Source organism: Rattus norvegicus, chromosome 18 (assembly GCF_021556685.1).
Source record: "Rattus norvegicus strain SHRSP/BbbUtx chromosome 18, alternate assembly SHRSP_T2T, whole genome shotgun sequence".
Taxonomy (NCBI): Eukaryota; Metazoa; Chordata; class Mammalia; order Rodentia; family Muridae; genus Rattus; species Rattus norvegicus.
The window spans coordinates 1,706,989-1,730,117 of record NC_141551.1 but is presented as its reverse complement, the minus strand read 5'-3'; the positions used below and the strand labels follow the sequence as shown (position 1 = coordinate 1,730,117).

The following is a 23,129-nucleotide window of genomic DNA, read 5'->3' as shown; positions in this document are numbered from 1 at the left end:
TCAAATTAGGAATCTGAATTTCATCCTAGAAGCAGGAAAAGGCCAAAGAGATTTCAAAATCTGACATTAACAATTAGATTTTTTAAAAAAAGAAGATAAATTTAGTATTAATGTATAAATTAGAGATCAACAATTTCTTCAAGAGCTGGAAATAGAGTTCACTGGTAGAGAAAAACCCAACCAACCAAGCACCAGAAGTTTCAGCAAGAGTGTAGGAAGAGGAGATAAGGATTTCTTTTAATTAGGGGTGGAGGGAAGAGGGAAGAGAAATCTTTTCAGTAGGAAGATAGAAATTCAGAACCAAGCTCAGGACTCCAGACTGCACAAACAGAGCCTGAAGACATCGACCACACAGCTAGATGGTAGGTACTGGTCTAGTTAGTGAAAATATGTTAAGCATATGCCACAAGAAACAGGGCAGTCTGAAAGTCAAAGGTCGAGGAAAACCCAGAACAGATACAGAAAGAGCAGTAGGAAAGGAGGCAGGCCTCACGAAGGCAAACGAAAAAGAGCTCTCAGCAAGTGGACGTGGTGTGCATGGCACATAACCAGTTACCCTTGCTCGAAGCCACCATGGCGAGCAAGGGTGGAAATAGGTTGGTAACAGTAGAGAAGATGAGCTAGCAGGAAGGAATATGCTATAGGAGGGATACTTACAGGTGAGGTTCTTACCTTAAAAAAAAAAAAGAGAAGAAAAGTCATAGATGGGCAAGACAATGGGGACAAGGTGAGAACTACACACTGATGAGAAACTCCAGGAAAAGAAACTTGTGAGGTTACTTGAGCATGTCCGGTGATTTGCAGGCAAATGTGAAAGCAAGAAGAAAAGAAACAGCAGAGTAAGAACAGAACCTATCAGCACTGCTCGACTCTAGTGTATGAGGAGAAGAATGGTAGGAGGAGGAAGATGCCCAGGTCCTAGGAGGTCAGAGTGCATCCTGAAGAGACAAAGTAGCTACAAAGAGGGCCTGTTCTTGTCTCATCTTGGAAAAGAATCTTGTATGACAAAAAGTGTGAATAAGGAAGCAAATCCTGGATGGGCACAGTTAGGATATGAAGGCTGGAGTAGGGTTGAGAAATATTTAGGACTTAAATCAATACGACGCTGGGAATAAGGATTTTCTCTCCAGGCTGGAGAGATGGCTGAGTGGTAAAAAGCACTGAAGCACTGATTGCTCTTCCAGAGGACACACATTCAATTCCTAGCACCCATTTGGAAGCGCACAACCTTCTGTAACTCCAGGAACCAACACCCCCACACAGGCATATAAGCAGCTAAAACACCAATACACACAAAGTAAAACATAAATTGTTAAAAGTAGAAGCCTTTCCCTCTTTCCCTGAGCTGTATTCTTTATCATGTGGTCTTGCTTTAATTCACACTAGACTACTCCATCAATTGCTCCTTCAGTACATGCTTTGAGGACTTGGGTCAGGTCCTGCAGACACAGAGGTTAGGTTTCTGTCTCTTGGACCTTACGGGAACCGATGATCACTATGTTACTTGGGGTGTTTTATTTCATCCCCAGGATACCTCATGCTTTAAGAACTATTATTGTTTCTATTTTTCAGATGAGATGACCCAATTTCAGAAAGTTTAATAATTTGTTTATAGCTGACTGATATGTGGTAGTGCCAGGAATGGAGCACAAACTCATCTTACTTCAAAGCCATGTTTAACCACTCAATTACTATGCTATCCCATGTAAATGTATTAAACGTGCCTTTCAAACATCACAACAAGAGCATACTGCCTTGGATGACCACAGTTTGCCAACGCCACACTTTCTGCATTTGCTACTTTCCAGTCAGGATGGTTTTGTTTACATGAAAACTGAGGTGGACTAAGGTACCTTCTCTGCTGAAGGGCAGTCTAAAGAAGAAGTTGAAGTTTTGAACAAAATGTGAAGAGGAATTCAGTTCTTATTGGTTTTAAGACATACTGGTTTTGGGATGGCTGTGAGGCATTCAAATGGAGACAGCCAGGAGTTATTTCATTAATCTGAAGTTTAAGGTGAAGGCAAGGTTAGAGATAAAACAAAACAAAGCAAGACAAAACCCCCCAAAATTTGGTATCAAAGTCAAGGCTATTACCGAGACCCTTCAGGGGTTCCATGAAGTGAGAGCAGTTGCCTGCTGAGAAAAAGGCAGTTGGGTTGAGAGAGATTAGGGGACAGAAACACACCAGCCAAACAGAAGATAAGAGTTAATAGAATTCAAGGCTAGGACAATGCACAGTGTTATCTATCTATACAGACTAGGACTTTTCTCTACCACAACTCGAGGTTAGGAATGCTTGCCCAAACGTGACTGCTCTCTCTGTTGCTAGCTCATTTCTTTTTTCTTGATCTGATTTGTTTGTGAGCTCCTAGAGCATTCTGGATTTAACCTTGATTTGCTAGAGAAAAGCCTCATACTACAGGGTTCTACTTAAACCCATCTCCCTTTGTAGCTGAAATCTTATTTGCGGTTTTTATTGTTGTAGATGTGGCAAACTCACGCACAGTCATCCTATCTCCAGGTTACACAGAGACTCAGACAAGAGCAGCTCCCTGTCCTTCCAAGTAGTCTCACTCCATCACAAAGGCTTACAGTGCATCCTCACTAAATAAATAAATACTGTGGGGTTGCGTTGGCATGATTCTGGTAGCTTCAACAGAGAAACTCAACAATTGCCCTCTACTATCAACATTTCATTCTGAATTTTATTCTGAGACCGGGAAGACTTTTCCACCCAGCATATGCCCATTTTGCCTTGAAGTTGGGGCAGTAACCATGAATTTCTCTCAGTATTTGTGGGCCTCTTGAACCTTCATGAGCAAAATTTAAGGTCTTGAACCCAATACTTGCAGATATACCTGTATGTTCAAAGATCCAGTGATTTCATGAGTCTTGGAAGACCACTGACTTCTGGCCCACAATTGAAACACAAGTTCTTTGTTCTCCTATTGGGAGTGACCAAACATTTCTCTCTGCAAAATTGGTTTATACTCTACAAAGCACTCTCTGTAACTTGCAGTGAGGACCTTCTTGTCTAATGTTTAGTTATTGTTTTGTTTGGTAGTTAAAATATTTTTATTAGATGCAAGTTTTTTTTTTTTTTAAAACCCATGGTACCAGTGGTGGTATATACTTTTAATTCCAGCACTCCAGAAGCAGGGGCAGAGAGGCAGGGGGAGCAGAGGGGCAGGGGGAGCAGAGGGGCAGAGGGGCAGAGAGGGGCAGAGGGGCAGAGGGGCAGAGAGGGGCAGAGGGGCAGAGGGGCAGAGGGGCAGAGAGGGGCAGAGGGGCAGAGGGGCAGAGGGGCAGAGGGGCAGAGGGGCAGAGAGGGGCAGAGGGGCAGGGGGAGCAGAGGGGCAGGGGGAGCAGAGGGGCAGGGGGGCAGAGGGGCAGGGGGCAGGGGGAGCAGAGGGGCAGGGGGAGCAGAGGGGCAGAGGGGCAGTGGGGCAGAGAGGGGCAGAGGGGCAGAGAGGGGCAGAGGGGCAGAGAGGGGCAGAGGGGCAGAGGGGCAGAGGGGCAGAGGGGCAGAGGGGCAGAGGGGCAGAGAGGGGCAGAGGGGCAGAGGGGCAGAGGGGCAGAGAGGGGCAGAGGGGCAGAGGGGCAGAGGGGCAGAGGGGCAGTGGGGCAGAGGCAGAAGCAGGCAGATGTCTGAGTTCAAGGCGGCCTGGTCTACAGTGTGAGTTCCAGGACAGGCAGGACTACACAGATAAATTCTATCTGAAAAAATCAAAACACCAAAAAACCAAAAACAAACAAAAAGGAAAAAAAAATCAATGAATGGGTCTTTTTAGTTCATTTAAGTAGTAAAAAGCAACCAGGAGAAACATAAACTATCCCTGTGGGTCTTGTAGAGACTTTGTTAACTCAATGTCCCCACCCCTCCCATCCTTTCCCAACCCCCACCACCACCCCACCCCATCCCGGCTTAACCAAAGAGTGTCAGTGGCTTATCAGGATTATTAAGGTACTGAATAGCAGGACTGCACCAGAAGTCAAGGCCCCTACCCTTACACTTTTTTTTTTTTTAAAGAAAAACAATTAAAATGGTGAGAAAAAAAATCTCTTGAGAAGTCAAACCAGATGAAGGTAAACTGCCAGTTGGCTGAGTTTAAACAGTGCTTTCTCTTTGTTCTTCCTGGTCCAATAATAAACAAGCCAGTGATTAGCAGTAAGGTCTGGCAGATGAAGCACCCTACCTCAACAAAAATATTTGTGCTTTTTGTACTACAGTTAGTAAACCAACTGTTAAAATTAAAGTAAATGGAAACAAAGATTATTAGCAAACCTACTCTTTTGAAAGACAGAAACAAAAAAGAACAAAAACACCACCACCAAAACCCAAAATCCCCATGGCTCTTTTCATTTGCAGTCAGGGAACTGAGTCCCATTGTAAATCCCGGGTCATAAAGGCCCATACTACCTGCAGAGCCTGCAGCCTGCAGAGCCCAGGAGGACATTAGTGAAGACACCAGATGAGCTGAGGGAGCATTTGGAGCTTGGTAGACAAAAGGCAGCATTCCAAATGGAACCTGCTTTGTGAATGCCTGGATCCGGAGTCTGAAGACAGATCAGCTTAAAGCAACAGAGGAGCCAAGCCACAAAACCCCATTTTGACACATTAAGGATTTTCTTCATTAGCCGCCCAGGTGTTTAAATGTTAATTTAACTTTAAATTTAAGTTGTACTTGAGATGAGACCTAAAAGAGAAGACTCTGACAGTGATGGCTGAACTTAGAGGTTCATGACGTTAATTCACAATATTCCTAACATTTTAAAAATCTGTAGTGACTTTTAAATTAGTGATATTAGTATTTCAATTTGTGCTCATTCTACTCAAGAGTACTGTTTTAAACACAGATTAGAAAAATGGAAACTTCTCCAATGGTAATAAGAAGACATGTAATATTAGAACAGGAGGTCTTTCTTTCAGTTTCCCGGTGCCTATATAGACTTCGTTCACTGTGAAACACACATATAACATGTGTGTGTGTGTGTGTGTGTGTGTGTGTGTGTGTGTACATATTCACTGTGAAACTTGATAAATTTATAGTGAGACCTTCCCTGAAGTACATAGACAAAAATGGTCTGATAATTTAAACTTTTTCAAGATTTATGTGTTTTGCCTGCATGTATATATGTGTACCATATATGTGCTTGGTGCCTGTGGAGGCCAGAATGTGGTGTCAGAGCTGAAACTGGAGTTGTAAGTAGTTATGAGCCATTATGTAAGTGCTGGACATAGAACTCAGGTCCTCTACAAGAGCAACATGTATTGTTGGTTGTGTTTTATAAAAAGAGATCAGGATACGTTTTATGGAGCCAGGTACCTTATGCTGAGGCAGCCTTTCCCCCGGAGGTACCAGCAACATGGTGGGTATAGTATAGAATGGAGTTTATTTAGGGCATGGGAAGGGAGGTTGAGAAGGGAGAAGAGACAGAGAAGGAGAGGGGGAGGGAGGAAGAGAGAGAGAAAGAGAGGAGAAAAGAGTGTGTGTGTGTGTGTGTGTGTGTGTGTGTGAGAGAGAGAGAGAGAGAGAGAGAGAGGAGAGAAGAGAAAGTGTGTGTGTAAGAGAGAGAAAGAGAGAGAAGAGGAGAGGCTGCCAGGAACATGTGGAGAGAGGGGAGGAGGGGGAAGGGGAGAGAGGGAGAAAGGGGTCAGAGAGAGAAGGAATGGAGAGATTAGGAGAGTAAAAGATTATGAAAGAGTGGAGGGACCAATCAGCCCTTTTTATAGGAAGCCAGGTCTACCTGGCTTGTTGCCAGGTACTGTTGGGAGGAGCCTAGAAGAAATGCTAATATTGTTACAACCACGGAGCCCTCTCTCCAACTCTGTGTCTAACAATCTAAAGAATCCCCAAAGTATAAATTAAAGTATAATAATGAGAAAATTCACTTGTAATTTCTATTTTCAGAAAAGAGGTTTCTCATCATAGATCCTAGTTTTGTTTGATTTTCAACACCGAGAACAAAAGCAGCTGCACTGTCAGACTTTAACAGGGTTATAAAGCAGGGCTACACTGAGTGATGGCTACATTTACACCTAACTGACTGGTCATGCCTAGACTTTTCAGCCAGGTGAACATTTTGACTTATCTATATTCAAGGAAAAATGTTGGAGAAATTACCTAAATCTAAACTCAAAAAGCTATCTGCTGTCTCCTACTTTACATTGGGTTTAAAATTGTCAGAAGTCAAGTTCCTGGCATTGGATAGCAAGAGAACACTTAAGTAACAAGACTAAAGGCTGGTTGTGAGGGAAGGATGCAAACAAGTTCCAACTACAAACTTGCTAAAAAGCCCTGGCCCGAGGTGTGGCCTCTGATCTTTCCAGTTTCATCCCAGGGCCTAACCATCTAACTGGCCAGCAGTCACTGCATTCTCTCAGATGCCCTCTGCTTTCTCACTTGTTCCTCCCTTGTTCTCACTTGCTGAGAACCAAAAGTCAGGACCCACAGTAGCTGACCTGTGTCATGCCCTTGAGGAATCTCAGCGAGGCAGTGTGATAATCCTTACACTCCTTAAAATGAGCAGTGAGCTATGAACCAGGAAAACCAGCCTAAATGGCCCAGTGTAGGAGATGTGGGGCACCTGCACTTAGGGTTAAAACCCTTCTTCCTTGAGGCCCTTACCCACAGGAAGAGTTAGGCTGTTATTCCTCTGGAGTTCTTCGTGCACATTATTTTTTTTATCAGACCACCACATGCAGAAGTAGTAAAGCTGATACTCAAGTGTTCTGCCTCCAAACCAGCTTTGTTTGTTTTTCTATCCCTCTCTGTGTAAGTGTCTGTTTTGACAGGGCACTGTTACCTTCCTATAGCTCAGATGCTGTGGGTGAGGGTGGAGAATTTGGCTTGAACAGAAACAAAGGAAGCAAAACTATATACATAAACAAATAACTCAAACCACTTCAGAGATAAGCTGCACTCAGGGCTTGTCAACAAAGTGTCCACTGTAAAAGACAGCAAGAAGGAAAGTGAAGATGTAACAATGATATCCTGGGTTGTAACACTTTATAAAAACATGACAATCATACATTGATTAAAGAAAAACTAAAATAATGGACTTGCCAACTCCCTTGGTCTAAAGCTGAGAAGGAGTTCCTGATTGTCACTGGAGACGACCAAAGCTTTCTAAAGAGCACTGAACACAGCATGGAACAATTCATCTCTACAGCATCATCACATTGACATGTGGACATGCCACTGCCTTCAGTACATGAGAGTCATAAAAGGGAGAGTCATATGTTCAAGAAAGCAGGGATGACATTTAAGCCTACATCCTTTAAACTGGGTGCCTTGTGCTCTCCAAGCTAAACTACATAATGCCTTCTCTTTAATAGTAAAAGAGCACATGAAATCATCCAAACTGTCACCAAGACTAAATTTAAAAAGTCACTGGCAAATGTCATGCTGGATAACTGAGTTCCTACCTAAAAATGCTGAAATTCTGTGCCTAGAAATTGCTAAGTTTAGACTGTCAGACAACAATAATTTATTCCCCGTCTATTAGAGATGTCAGACTATAAGAATACAGGATCACTAACCTTCCCCAATACATAATTCTATGCAACCAAGTAAATTCTGACTTTACTATTTGCCATTTCAATCTCAAAATTTCCTTTCTCCCTTCCTTCTTTCCTTCCTTCCTTCCTTCCGTCCTTTCATCCATCCTTTCTCCCCACCTCAGGGGGGAACCCAGGACTACAAACATGCAAAGCATACTATCCACCACTGAACTACAACTTCAGCTCCTGATTTTCTAGGGAGATAAATCTAAAGCCTAATCTAAATGCATGACGCTGAAGACACAATCCTTAGAATGCAAAACAAACAAATAAAAACTTAACCTCAGCCTTCTGGTCTTCATCTGCATCCAGAGCTAAGGCTGTCCCACAGCCCTCCATACCCAAATCCCACCAAGAGAGAGTTGGTCTCCCAGGAGTGAACTTACTCCTAAGATTACAGGCTTCCAGGCCCACAGGAGGGACAAGCTCCAGTCAGACAGCAAGACCAACTGACACCAGAGATAACCAGATGGCCAGAGGCAAGCATATGAACCTAAGCAACAGAAACCAAGGCTACTTGGCATCATCAGAACTCAGTTCTCCCACCACAGCAAGTCCTGGATACCCCAACACACCAGATGATGCTAGAGGACTTTAAGAAGGACATAAATAACTCCTTTAAAGAAATATAGGGTAACACAGGTAAAGAAGAAGCCCTTAAAGAGGAAACACAAAAATCCCTTAAAGATTTACAGGAAAACATAACTAAACAGGTGAAGGAATTGAACAAAACCATCCAGGATCTAAAAATGGAAATAGAAACAGTAAAGAAATCACAAAGGGAGAAAACCCTGGACACAGAAAGCCTTGGAAAGAGATCAGGAGTCACAGATGCAAGCATCACCAACAGAATACAAGAGATAGAAGAGAGAAGTTCAGGGGCAGAAGATTCCATAGAAATCATTAACACAATAGTCAAAGATAATGCAAAAAGCAAAAAGCCCCTAACCCAAAACATCCAGGAAACCCAGGACACAATGAGAAGACCAAAGCTAGGAATAATAGATATAGAAAAGAGTGAAGATTCCCAACTTAAAGGATCAGTATATATCTTCAACAAAATTATAGAAGAAAACTTCCCTGACCTAAAAAAAGAGGTACCCGTGAACATACAAGAAGCCAACAAAACTCCAAATGGATTAAGTCCAAAAAAGAAATTCTTGGATCAAATGCACAAAACAAAGAAAGAATATTAAAGGCACTAAAGGAAAAAGGTCAAGTAACATCAGATTTACAGCAGATTTCTCAACAGAGATTATGAAAGCTACAAGATCCTGGGCAAATGTCATACAGACCCTAAGAGAATACAAATGCCAATCCAGGCTACAATATCCAGCAAAGTTCTCAATTACCATAGATGGAGAAACCAGGCCATTCCATGACAAAACCAAATTTGCAAAATCCACAAATCCAGCCTTACAAAAGATAATAGATGGAAAACTCCAACACAATGAGAGAAACTACACCCTAGAAAAAGCAAGAAAACAATCTTCTTTCAAGAAACCCAAAGAAGATAGCCACACAAACACAATTCCACTCTAACGACAAAAATAATAGGAAATAATCACTATTCCTTAATATCTCTTAACATTAGTGGACTCAATTACCCAGTAAAAAGACATAGACTTACAAACTGGATGAGTAAACTGAACCCAGCATTTTGCTGCATTCAGGAAACATACCTCAGTGATAAGGACAGACACTACCTCAGAGTAAAAGACTAGAAAAAAAATTCCAAGCAAATGGTCCCAAGAAACAAGCAGGAATAGATATTCTAATATCAAATAAAATCGACTTTCAGCCAAAAATTATCAAAAAGATAAGGAAGGACACTTCATACCAATCAAAGGAAAAATCTACCAAAATGAACTCTCAATTCTGAACATCTATGCTCTAAATGGTAGGGCACCCACATTCATAAAAGAAATTTTACTAAAGCTCAAACTGTATATTGTACTACACACAACAATAGTGGGACACTTCAACACCTCACCTCATCAATAGACAGATCATGGAAGGAGAAACTAAACAGAGAAATAATGAAACTAACAGAAGTTATGAACCAAATGGATTTAATGGATATCTATAGAACAGATATCTATCTATCATCAGCACCTCATGGTACCTTCTCAAAAAATCACCATATAATCGGTCACAAAACAGGCCTCAACAGACACCAGAAGATTGAAATAATCCCATGGATCCTATCAATCACTACGGACTAAGGCTGGTCTTCAATAATAACAAAAACATCAGCAAACCCACACACGTGGAAGCTAAACAACACTCTACTCAATGATAATTTAGTCAAGGAAGAAATAAATAATTCTATATTCTTCTTAGAATTTAATGGAAATTAAGGCACAACATATTAAAACTTACGGGATACAATGAAAGCAGTGCTAAGAGGAAAACTTACAGCTCTGAGTGCCTCCAAAAAGAAACTGGAGAGAGCTTACACTAGCAGCTTGACAGCACACCTGAAAACTCTAAAAGAAAAAGAAGAAAAAACACCCAAGAGAAGTAGACCGTAAGAAATAATCAAACTCAGTGCTGAAATCAACCAAGTAGAAACAAAAAGAACTATACAATGAATCAACAAAACCAGGAGCTGGTTCTTTAAGAAAATCAACAAGATAGATAAACCCTTAGCCAGACTGACCAGAGAGCATACAGTATCCAAATTAATGAAATCAGAATGAAAAGGGGAGACATAACAAAAACTGAGGAAGTCAAAAAAATTATCAGATCCTACTACAAAAGCTATATACTCAACAGAACTTGAAAATATGGAGGAAATGAACAATTTTTCTAGATGGATACCAGGTACCAAAGTTAAATCATAATCAGATAAACCATCTAATCAGTCTCGTAAACCCTGAAGAAATAGAAGCAGTCATTAAAAGTCTCCCAACCAAAAACAAGCCCAGAAAAATGGGTTTAGTACAGAATTCTCAGACCTTCAAAGAAGACCTTATACCAATACTCTTCAAATTATTCCACAAAACACAAACATAAGGAACACTACCCAATTCGTTCTTTGAAGCCACAGTTATGCTTATACTTAAACAACACAAAGACCCTACAAAGAAAGAGAACTTCAGACCAATTTCCCTCATGAATATTGATGCAAAAATACTCAATAAAATTCTCACAAACTGAATCCAAGAATATATCAAAACTATCATTCACCATGAACCAGTAGGCTTCATCCCAAGGATGCAAGGATGGTTCAATATACGAAAATGCATCAATTTAATCTATTATATAAACAAACTCAAAGGAAAACAACACATGATCATCCCATTAGATGCTGAGAAAGCATTTGACAAAATTCAACACCCCTTCATAATAAAAGTTCTGGAAAGATCAGGAATTGAAGGCCCATAGTTAAACATAGTAAAAGCAATATACAGCAAACCAGTAGCCAACATCAAATTAAGTGGAGAGAAACTTGAAGCAATCTCACAAAAATCGGGGACTAAACAAGGCTCCCCACTCTCTTCCTACCTATTTAATATAGTACTCAAAGTCTTAGCCAGAGCAATCAGACAACAAAAGGGGGTCAAAGGGATACAAATCGATAAGGAAGAAGTCAAAATATCACTATTTGCAGATGATATGACAGTATACTGTAGTGAATCCAAAAATTCCATCACAGAACTACAGTTGATAAACAACTTCAGCAAAGTGGCTGGATATAAAATTTACTCCAACAAATCAGTAGCCTTCCTCTACTCAAAGGATAAAAGGGCTGAGAAAGAAATTAGGGAAACAACACCCTTCACAGTAGCCATAACTAATACACCTTGGTGTGACTCTAACCAAGCAAGTGAAAGATCTGTATGAAAAGAACTTCAAGTCTCTGAAGAAAGAAGTTGAAGAAGATCTCAGAAGATGGAAAGATCTCCCATGCTCATGGATTGGCAGGATTAATATTATAAAAAATGGCAATCTTGAAAAAAGCAACCTACAGATTCAATGTAATCCCCATCAAAATTCCAACTCAATTTTCATAGAGTTAGAAAGAGCAATTTGCAAATTCATTTGGAATAACAAAAATCCCAGGATAGCGAAAACTATCCTCAACAATAAAAGAACTTCTGAGGGAATCACCATCCCTGACCTCAAGCAGTATTACAGAACAATAATGATAAAAACTGCATGGTATTGGTACAGAGACAGGAAGATAGATCAATGGAATAGACTTGAAGACCCAGAAAGGAACCCACACACCTGTGGTCACTTGATCTTTGACAAAGGAGCCAAAATCATCCAATGGAAAAAAGACAGCATTTTCAACAAAGGTGCTGGTTCAACTGGAGGTCAGCATGTAGAAAAATGCAAATCGATTCATTCTTATCACCCTGTACAAACCTCAAGTCCAAGTGGATCAAGGACCTCCACATCAAACCAGATACACTCAAACTAATAGAAGAAAAAGTGGGGAAGAGCCTTGAACACATGGGCACTGGGGAAAATTTCCTGAACAAAACACCAAAGGCTTATGCTCTAAGAGCAAGAATCAACAAATAGGATCTCATAAAACTGCAAAGCTTCTGTAAGGCAAGGGATACTGTCAATCAGACAAAATGTCAACCAACAGATTGGGAAAAGATCTTTACTAATCCTACAGCTGATAGAAGGCTAATATCCAAAATATACAAAGAACTCAAGAAGTTAGACTCCAGAGAATCAAATAACCCTATTAAAAATGGAATACAGAACAAAACAAAGAATTCTCAACTGAGGAATATTGAATGGCTGAGAAGCACCTAAAGAAATGTTCAACATCCGTAGTCATCAGGGAAATGCCAATCAAAACAACCCTGAGATTCCATCTCACACCAATCAGAATGGCTAAGCTAAAAAACTCTGATGACAACAGATGCTATGAGGATGTGGAGAAAGGAACACTCCTCCATTGTTGGTGAGAATGCAAACTGGCACAACCACTCTGGAAATCAGTCTGGAGGTTTCTCAAAAAATTGGACATAGTACTACCTGAGAACCCAGCTATACCACTCCTGGGTATCCAAAAGATCCTCCAACATATAACAACGACACATGCTCCACTACGTTCATAGCAGCCTTATTTATAATAGCCAGAAGCTGGAAAGAACCCAGATGTCCCTCAACAGAAATCAAGTACTCAATGGAGTGCTACTCAACTATTAAAAACAATGACTTCATGAAGTTCATAGGCAAATGGAAGGAAGTAGAAAATATCATCCTGAGTGAGGTAACCAAGTCATAAAAAAATACACATGGTATGCACTCACTGAGAAGCTCGTAACACCCAATGATATAATCCATAGACCCATGAAGCTCAAGAAGAAGGATGACCAAAGTGTAGATGCTTTAGTCCTTAAAAGAGAGAACAAAAATATTAATAGGAGGAAATACAGAGACAAAGTTTGGAGCAGAGACTGAAGAAAAGGCCATCCAGAGACTGCCCCACCTGGGGATCCAGCCCATATTCATACAGCCACCAAACCCAGACACTATTGCTGATGCCAAGAAGTGGATGGGTGGGGAACACCATCATAGACGATGGGGAGAGGGGGATGTGATAGGTGGTTTTGGAATGGGAAACTAGGAAAGGGGATTACATTTAAAATGTAAATTAAAATGTAAATGTATATCTAGTAAAATAAAGGGAAAAAACCTTAATCTCAAGTGACAACTTTTCACTCAAAGACATGACCTGGATTCCCCTTTGCAATCTTTCACCTATCCCGGAATGCCATCTCTGAGAAGTGAAACAGGAGCCTCCCAGATCAGTGAAATGCATGGGCTGGTGACAGAAGATGGAAGAAAAAGTGTTCTTTGCTTTGTAGTACAATGTGAAGAAGTGCAGAAGAATCTGAGGAAGGAAGAACCCAGAGAAACAAGTGGTCATAGTTACAGAAGCCTCTCAGCATTGGATGGCTGGGCCGCAGCATGCTGGGTGTTTTGACATGGACTCTAGAAGATACTCTGCTGGTCTGAAGGTGGTGGTATTGAACAAAGAACGATCTACCTGAAACCAGAGCAACAAAGAATAGAACCCATGTTCTCCTTCCTTCTAGCAACTACAGCACATATTAACTTCAATATAACAAAACCGAAAATCCAGTTAGAATTGCTATTGATTATCTTCCTCTGAGATCAAAGTGCCTGTGCGTCACACTTTACATTCTGAATCAATTAAACAACGTTTCTTACAAATTCTAGTTCACAAACTACATCAGAAACACCCAAAGAGCAATTTTTATACAGACTCTTTCCTGGCCACAGGTCTAGGAAGGACCTGGGAACCTTTGTTTTGAAAGCCCCAGAGAAAGTGGAATATTAGCAAGTAGGCACCATCAACTCTCAATGCTTCTGCAGCCCGCAAGCTCGAAAGCCACATATTTGGATTAAAAGATGAAGAGTTGAAAACCATGTGTGGTTTTTCAATATGATGCTTATTCTAAGGGTCATCTAAGCACATCAATAAAAAGAGTAAAAAGAAATAAAAAAAATAACAATCTGAAGATGTTCACATTAGACCAAACTGTATTTCAACTTCCTCCCCTAAGAAAATGGGGATATATCAATTATGGTGCTTGCTAAGCCCCTTCTTATGCCTTAATTCTGTTCAGAATTCTGAAAAAGGGTCCCAAAAGCATAGGAGAATCACTTAGGGCCACTGAGCAGTAAGAGCGATAACTCTTGGTACAAGCCTCTTCTTGTTCACTTGTGGCAGTCAGCCCATACTGTTTCTTCCCCAGGAGGGAACTGTGCATTAAACACCATTAAATATTACTTATCAATTTCAGCTATAAAATCTTTAAAAAAAACCCGCATTGGCATGTGAAAAACAAACCACAGGAGAGCATAAATGTCTCTGTGAGAGAAAGCACCATTGTTAATTACTAAAACATGATGTTCCGCTCTAAAGAAAGCTCTCGGGAGTCATAGCTAGAAGCAGCTTACCTGAAGGGTATGTGTTCCTAAGAGGCTGGTAGACTAGTCAGCGATACAATAAGAAGCAAGTGTCTGGAGTTCTGAAGCAGAGGATGCTTTACAAGATACTCGATGTCCTCGCTCATGGAAAAACTGAGTATAAAATGCACAACATCACTAAACACTGGTTACTAAAGCACTTTTCTAGAGAAGGGGCAGTGGAAAGGAGGGGAATTATGAAAAGTGGGTCAGTAGTACAGAGGGCAGACAGAGTAAGTAGAAAGACACATAAGGAGTTTGCAGAGATATATACAGACTGCAGGTAATGTCCTGGTCTTTACTAAGCAAAGGACAGTGTGCATCAGAAATCATTACTGTCTGGATCATTACTGTCTGGGTTGCTAAAGTTACTGCAAGCCGTAGGGATATCACTGACTGAATAAACTGAGTGACACACAGAGGTAAATATCTTAATAAACATTACCTCACTCAGTGTAAGGGCACAGCCAGATTCATTTGCTTCTTCACATCTTCTAACTGCATTATTGTCAGAGACCCTCTTGGTTTATGGTGAAGTGGAAAGTGGAGTCTGGGTTGAATGTCACGTGATGTTCCTATGTGCTAAGGGATTTATTTTGCTTGATCCTTTATTATGACACTGTTGGACTACTGGGTGCTGGGGTCACCTCTTGACGAAGGAGATACCTGATTCATAGAAGTTCATCCAGGCAAGCATTCAAGCTCCCAGCAGAGGAAACTTTGTAGCAGGTCCAAAGAATCAAACCTTGCTTTTCCCAGTTCAGTTTTTGCTGGAAAGAGACCTGGCTGCTTGCCATCCCAAGTGCTCAGTAATGACTCTTTCCTCTTTACAAGCAAAGTCCCGCTAGTGCGGTTTTCAGGGGGATCTAGAAGGTAGCAAGGCACACTAATGATTACATTTTGCCTGTAGTTAGTTTAACCTTTGGAACCTGCAACTCAGAGGGCAAGTAGCAGAGGTCAACACAGCCTTCCTGCCTTCTTGCCCTGTTTAGATGGAGAAGAATATATTAAAGAGATTATTTTATGAAACACAACACATACTCTAGGAACTATAAACAATCAAGGTGTTGAGATCATTCATTTCCACATCCAGTAGCAGAAAAGCCCTCCCATATTAGCTTAGTTTATTTTCCTTCTTAATTACTGTGAAGAAGCATCCAAGTGATAGGGTTTTCGTGCTTAAAGTCACTAAAGACAAATATCATTTGTCCTTGGGCCATCTTTTCTCATGTTATTTTGGACTAACAAACCATTTGTTTGTACAATGAAGGCTTTCTTGGTATATGTACAGAGGCCCACACAATCTTTTTAAAATTTTTAAACCAATTATGGAAACATTCCTTTAAATGCTGAAGGTAGTATATGCTACTAATGAGTAACATAAAACAAATATGTCCTATATTTAAGATACACCAATCAACTGGTATCCCTTATTAAAACAGTTCAGTTTACAAGTTATTAAATTACTTTCCCCATTACATATCTACATATCTGTTTTTAAAATACAGTGTCTTCTTCTTCCCTCATAATAACCTCTGGTCCTGCTTCTCACAAGGAAATGAAGACACCATCACTAAGATTAATGGAGCATTGGTAAAGTATTTTAGGTACAAATGACCCACTTTTATGTTGTAGCAAAAACTCAGCAAGGGTTCAGAAAGGAGAAAATACAAACGCTCTTCTATTGAATCTGTGCTGCTGGTGGGTGATAAATTGATCGCTCGCTTTTGAAAGCAGGGTCAGGAAGACAAAGAGAAACATTTTCTCTAACTGGCTATATTTTTATTAATTAGTAAACTGTCTCTTCTCTCCATGTCCTATATCACCAAGATGAATTATCTTCAGTTTTCATTGCAGTGCTCTCCAAGGTCAGCTAAAAGAGCATGTAAGAGAAATATAATGGGGGGGGGGCTTAACAAGACATACCATCTCTTCCCCTCTTGATAAAGCAAGGAAGAAAGGGGGAATCCAGACATTTACTCTTGGACTTTTAATTTTTTTCTTGCAATTAATTTTTTAAAACTTGGGGAATATTTCACAAAAAATCATCACCTTAGTTTATTATCTTCAAACCCCCCAAATTAGAAATAGAATGGGAAGTATATTAAAGTTTTGATACTGCTCAAAACTCAAGAGTGTTGACTTTGAGCTTCAGTAACCTAATTATCGATATCAGATGTGAATCAAGGCTCTCAGCCAGGCATCCTGGTGACATTCAGACCCAGTTTCTGGGGAGGCTGAAGCAAGGGGAGGTACAAGTTAGCAACACAGCATGAGTTTATCTCAAAGGCAAACAGACACTCTCTGGACTGGAGAGATGGCTCAGTCAGGGAAGTGCCAGCTACAAGCATGAAGACTGAATTTCAGATTCTCAGCACCCACATAAAAAAGCCAGACTAAGTTATGTGCACATCTCAGAAGTCCTAGAATAGTAGGGACTGAGAGACACTGATCAGCCTGTCTAGCCAATTGGTGAACTCCAGGTTCTGTGAGAGACCCTGTCCCAAAAGGAAAGCAATCAACCTTTGGTCTATTCTCTCTGAGAACCCAAGTGCTATAGTTACTGCAAAACTATCACTAATATTAGTTAATATTAATGTCCATCTTAATGATTGTCTCCTGTGTAACACAATAGTTAATCTATATTTTAAACTACTGGGACTCCAGAAAAGGCAGGGAGGAAAATATCTAAATTAGCCACAGTTACCAAAAATTTAATCTTGAAGACCCAGTGGAAAGGCTTGCTACTGCTGTCCTGTATTGAGGGTTGCTAAAATATTATATTCAGAGCTACTACGGAATACTCTAGTACATAATCCTAGTAGTGTGTGCATGTGAGTGTGTGGGTCTGTCTGTTTGTGTGAGTGTGCATGCATGCTTGTCTCTTTCCAAATATCTGAGTGCTGGGAAACCTCAACCCTACGTAAGTACCTGGAGTAAGAGAAAAATGAATTTTTATAGTGAACTAAGCCAAGAATTGAAATTGATTTTACTGCAGATGCAGGCCCAACTTTAAATAAAAATTGAAATGACAGGTTGCCATGACAACCTCTAGAGTTGATAATTTACTCAGCAGAAAGAGACCAATTTTTTTAAATAAAAAATCTGACAATAAAATAAACATGAGGTCCACATCATAGGAAAAAAATAAAATAAACATGGTCGCACAGGTGAGTTAGTGTGAAGACAAGCATTGTTTCCTAAACAGAGTCAGCTAGTGTGCATTATTTAAAAGGCAGAGTATAAACCAGTTCATTTTTAAAAGATTTTAACTAACATAACTATTTTGTTTTTGAAACTTGAGATGTTGATAGCTGAAAAAGAAATTCATTTGACACAACTTTAATGTTTTCATCTTATTTCCTACATTCTGTCTCTACATGTCAAAGGTGTTTTAGAGTAGGAGTCACTACACTCAGAACGCTTGTGAGGAGTTTATGTATCGTGTATCATCAATGTTGTTCCTACTTCAACTGGATTACAATTAAATATCGAATTTTTAAAAAGATACTTAAGTTATAAAATTATTTGCTTTGTTCAAAATTGTGTTTTCTTATTTGCTCTTAAGTTTTTCATTGCACACAAGGTCTCTTCTATTATAGGATGCCACGCTTGCCCGGGGAACAAACCATCAGCACAACTGTTGTTTTAAAAACTGATACTCAAACTCAGGTATTAGGACCTGTAAGAGGACCAGCAGGAGGGATGTCAGGAGGGGCCCCCCCGGAAACAAAGCTTCCTGGTTCGTTAATGACTTCTTGAACATTACAAATCATGGATGTGATCCAAGTGCTTTAGAAGAGCCCTCAAGGACAACAAATTAGATCTCAGAGTAGCTGGGATCCTAAACTCTCTTTCTTTAAAAACCTTCTGTCACAAGTCAAAAGGATAATGTCTCTTTCCACCCAATGAGAAAGCTGTCCTCACATGAGTGTAATTAATCTTCTGACACCATGACAAAGACATTTCTTAAAAGGATTTCTCCTTTTCCTCTTAAGACAGAAGGTTGTCTTTACCCATCATCTGTTCTTCCTGATCCTTCTTTCTGAATATTCACATCAGCAGGATTGTCCATCAGAGGAGGCAGTAGGAGAAGACTCTCTGCGTGACTGATAGGGCCCTAATGTTCTGCAGGCCTATTTAAGTGCGAGAATCCATTGTTGCAGACTTACTTTACAGCAGTTAAACAAATATAATGGTCACCAATTCAACCATTGTGCTGCCCAGACTTGACTGAAACTCCTAAGTGAAGTTTGCTAATGACAAGGCGCTGATTTGAAGCCAGATAATGACTGCAGATAAATTAGTCTAATGTCCACTTACAAAAAAGGAAATTCTCAAAGCCATGGAATAGTACCTACATAAATGAACGTATAGCATATTGTACTGTATATGCAGGGACAGTCCCATCTAAAATAAGAAAAAATTAATATTTGTAAAATGTTGTGACCTTTAAAATTTTTCAACTATCATTTAATACTTCATATGTACACTGCAGACCCTTGTGGGAAAGGGGTACATGTGTTACCATAAAAAGTGATAGACTAGGTCACAGAAGAGAGTGCTACCTTTGAATTCTTTTCATCATAGTAATTGTTTCAGAGAGAGAGATGTAGGTATGTCTTTGTGCTTTTAGCACCATATATAAAAGAACTGCTAAAACCCTCTGAATTCCCTCAGAGTCTCTGCTATTTCTTTGGTAATGAATCAGGGCAACATGGGTCAGTTTCAAATGGAGGACTGAAGCAGTCTGGGCAAAGGGACAGAGAATGCAAGCCTAGCCTCAATTTCAAAGCAATGGCCACGGACTGGAAAGAGAATGAGACATTTCACTTAACTACTGAACTCCTGAGCGAGCTCCCCAATATCCACAGAGGAGATTACGACACGCCCCCTGTTCTTTATGATGCTGCCAAGAAAGGCTGCCTCAGCCCAGGCAGCAGAACACCCTGACACCATATGTCTTGTTTGCACCACAGTAACCTTGACAACTCCGTTCTGGATGCTGTGAAAACGTTTGCTTACCCTTCCAACTCCCAAATACTGCCGCCAATATCACAGGCCAGGGACCCAGAGCATTGGTGTTCTCCTTGACATAGTTAAAAGATAGACTGCCATTTCCTGTTTCCTCAGCAAGAGAGCCAATTAACAGCTAAGCTACAACTAGGACACCACCTGTCACCCAATGAGTAGCTTGGTTTCAGTTTTTCTTAAATTACAAAGATGTGAAGAGCTAGGAAAACAGGCTATAAAGAGGGATTACATGTAGCTGGAACCACAGCTATTCTTCAGAAATTAGATTCAAAGAGCAGAAGCTACTAGTGAATGTGCTGTTAGTGAAAGCAGGAGAGAGCTAACTGAAAGATACAAGTACTAGTAGGGGTGAGAGTGGGGGAGGGGTGTTCCTTCCCTAGCAGAGGAGAGAGCTCCCAGGGGCTCATTGAGATCTCCAACAGCTCTGTTGTTGGTTAATTGTGCTATTGTAAATAGCGTGCCTTACTACCAGAATTTCAGGATTGTTTTTCTTTTTTCTTTTTGGGAGGGGCAGGAATCAACCCTGATCATTTTGGTTTGTTCATTATGTATGGGGTAGCATTTAGTCAAGGTGAACAATAAACACTTTCTAGGTGGAACTAGTTAGGTGGGAACTTAAGTAACAGGGTATTAGTTCTGTCCAAGGCCATGTGCATAAAATTTGGGACAGAAACAGGCAAATCTTCCTAGACACTGTGCATGGAAAAACAACTTTGTCCTTGAGATTAAAGGCCCAGTCCAAAAAAGAACATGTTGCTTGCAATGATCTTGGAATTAAAACCTTGACAAGAAAAAAATAACAGAACTCTGATAAAATCAAGGCAAAGCATTTCTTTCTCTGATCCTTTAGAAATGTCTCCTTAACACAGAATTCGGTTTTTGTTGTTCTGTTGTGGAAACAGGTTCTTTCTGTGTAGCCCAGCCTGCCCACAAGCTCTCATCAATCCTTCTACCTCAGCTTTAAGTACTGGGATTACAAGTATAGGCCACCAGGTTGGCTAGTAAGGGTTAGTACTGATGTGGTTTATTAGAGCATTTTAAGATTAATTACATTTACTGTGCCAACTTTGGAATAAGACACATGTTGACTGGCTCCTAGTTCTCCCATGTCTCAAGAGTAGACTTAGTTTCTCTTTGCCTCACTTGCCTATAAAATTGAGATGATAATAATGGTGTCTATACTCCACATTGTAGTTGACAGGATTAAATATAAATCCTAGCAGTGTATAGTAAGTGACCTTTTGTTGTAGTTACACATTTCTCTTACATGTACTTCCCATTCTATTACTAGGATTGAGGTCAAGATACACATACACGAGTGCATATAAATATACACAAAATATAAAATATAGCCTCTAGTGTTGACAAAGGAGCAGGTGGAACAATTGAACTCCTTGAGCAATCAAGAGGCAAGGCAAGAATGGGGGAAACCAGGCACAACAACAACACCCCAGACTAGGCCAGGATGCCAAGAGGAATGGTAACAGCTTGTTCCTCAGCACTTGATATGAATTTAGGCAGACCATGCCACTGCACTGTCCAGTTAATGCTGTCTTGGCATTGCTTTTAGATTCTGTGTAGCCAGCAAAGAATGAATTATAGAAAGTGCATTTCATCTTGTTTTTACTACAGTAGCCAAGTGTCAGCACAAAGGTGGAGGGCTCATACGCAAGACCCTACTATACAGAAAGACCGGTTTACCGTCCTACAGGAAACCACTATGGCTCTCATGAAGCATCAAGGCACCTGGCTGTAAAGGTGAGTGTGGCACTAAACGGGAACTGCAAAGATGATGGCAGTTCTTGTTACTCAGAAGGAATGAGGCTGAAGATATCCCACTCAAAGGACAGGGGGACAAAAAAGTTCTAGAAGTCACTTTGTATTTGTGCTTGCAAATCTAGGTAGAGAGCAGACTAAGATCAAGAATCGACAAATGGGATCTCATACAACTGCAAAGCTCCTATAAGGCAAAGGACACTGTGGTTAGGACAAAACGGCAACCAACAGATTGGGAAAAGATCTTTACCAATCCTCCAACAGATAGAGGCCTTATATCCAAAATATACAAAGAACTCAAGAAGTTAGACCGCAGGGAGACAAATAACCCTATTAAAAAATGGGGTTCAGAGCTAAACAAAGAATTCACAGCTGAGGAATGCCGAATGGCTGAGAAACACCTAAAGAAATGTTCAACATCTTTAGTCATAAGGGAAATGCAAATCAAAACAACCCTGAGATTTCACCTCACGCCAGTGAGAATGGCTAAGATCAAAAACTCAGGTGACAGCAAATGCTGGCGAGGATGTGGAGAAAGAGGAACACTCCTCCATTGTTGGTAGGATTGCAGACTGGTACAACCATTCTGGAAATCAGTCTGGAGGTTCCTCAGAAAATTGGACATTGAACTGCCTGAGGATCCAGCTATACCTCTCTTGGGCATATACCCAAAAGATGCCCCAACATATAAAAAAGACACGTGCTCCACTATGTTCATAGCAGCCTTATTTATAATAGCCAGAAGCTGGAAAGAACCCAGATGCCCTTCAACAGAGGAATGGATACAGAAAATGTGGTACATCTACACAATGGAATATTACTCAGCTATCAAAAACAACGAGTTTATGAAATTCGTAGGCAAATGGTTGGAACTGGAAAATATCATCCTGAGTGAGCTAACCCAATCACAGAAAGACATACATGGTATGCACTCATTGATAAGTGGCTATTAGCCCAAATGCTTGAATTACCCTAGATGCCTAGAACAAATGAAACTCAAGACGGATGATCAAAATGTGAATGCTTCACTCCTTCTTTAAAATGGGAACAAGAATACCCTTGGCAGGGAATAGAGAGGAAAAGATTAATACAGACACAGAAGGAACACCCATTCAGAGCCTGCCCCACATGTGGCCCATACATATACAGCCATCCAATTAGACAAGATGAATGAAGCAAAGAAGTGCAGGCCGACAGGAGCCGGATGTAGATCGCTCCTGAGAGACACAGCCAGAATACAGCAAACACAGAGGCGAATGCCAGCAACAAACCACTGAACTGAGAATAGGACCCCCATTGAAGGAATCAGAGAAAGAACTGGAAGAGCTTGAAGGGGCTCAAGATCCCATATGTACAACAATGCCAAGCAACCAGAGCTTCCAGGGACTAAGCCGCTACCTAAAGACTATACATGGACTGACCCTGGACTCTGACCTCATAAGTAGCAATGAATATCCTAGTAAGAGCACCAGTAGAAGGGGAAGCCCTGGGTCCTGCTAAGACTGAACGCCCAGTGAACTAGATTGTTGGGGGGAGGGCGGCAATGGGGGGAGGATGGGGAGGGGAACACCGATAAGAAAGGGGAGGGAGGAGGGGGATGTTTGCCCGGAAACCGGGAAAGGGAATAACACTCGAAATGTATATAAATACTCAAGTTAATAAAAAAAAAAGCTTCAGCCTAGAAGTTTCTATCCCCTTGTTAATAAAAATTATCTTGTAAGCTCTATCTCTTAGTCTAACTAGGTACAAAACAGACAGGACTTGGGTAGGATTTCTCTACTAAAGA

The 23,129-nt window shown here is 40.7% G+C and overlaps 1 protein-coding gene across 2 annotated transcripts in view; it reads right to left on the bottom strand.

Annotated features, from left to right (window-relative positions):
* The window catches only part of Greb1l (GREB1 like retinoic acid receptor coactivator), a 236,711-nt gene that overhangs the window by 131,540 nt on the left and 82,042 nt on the right, over nt 1-23,129 (bottom strand).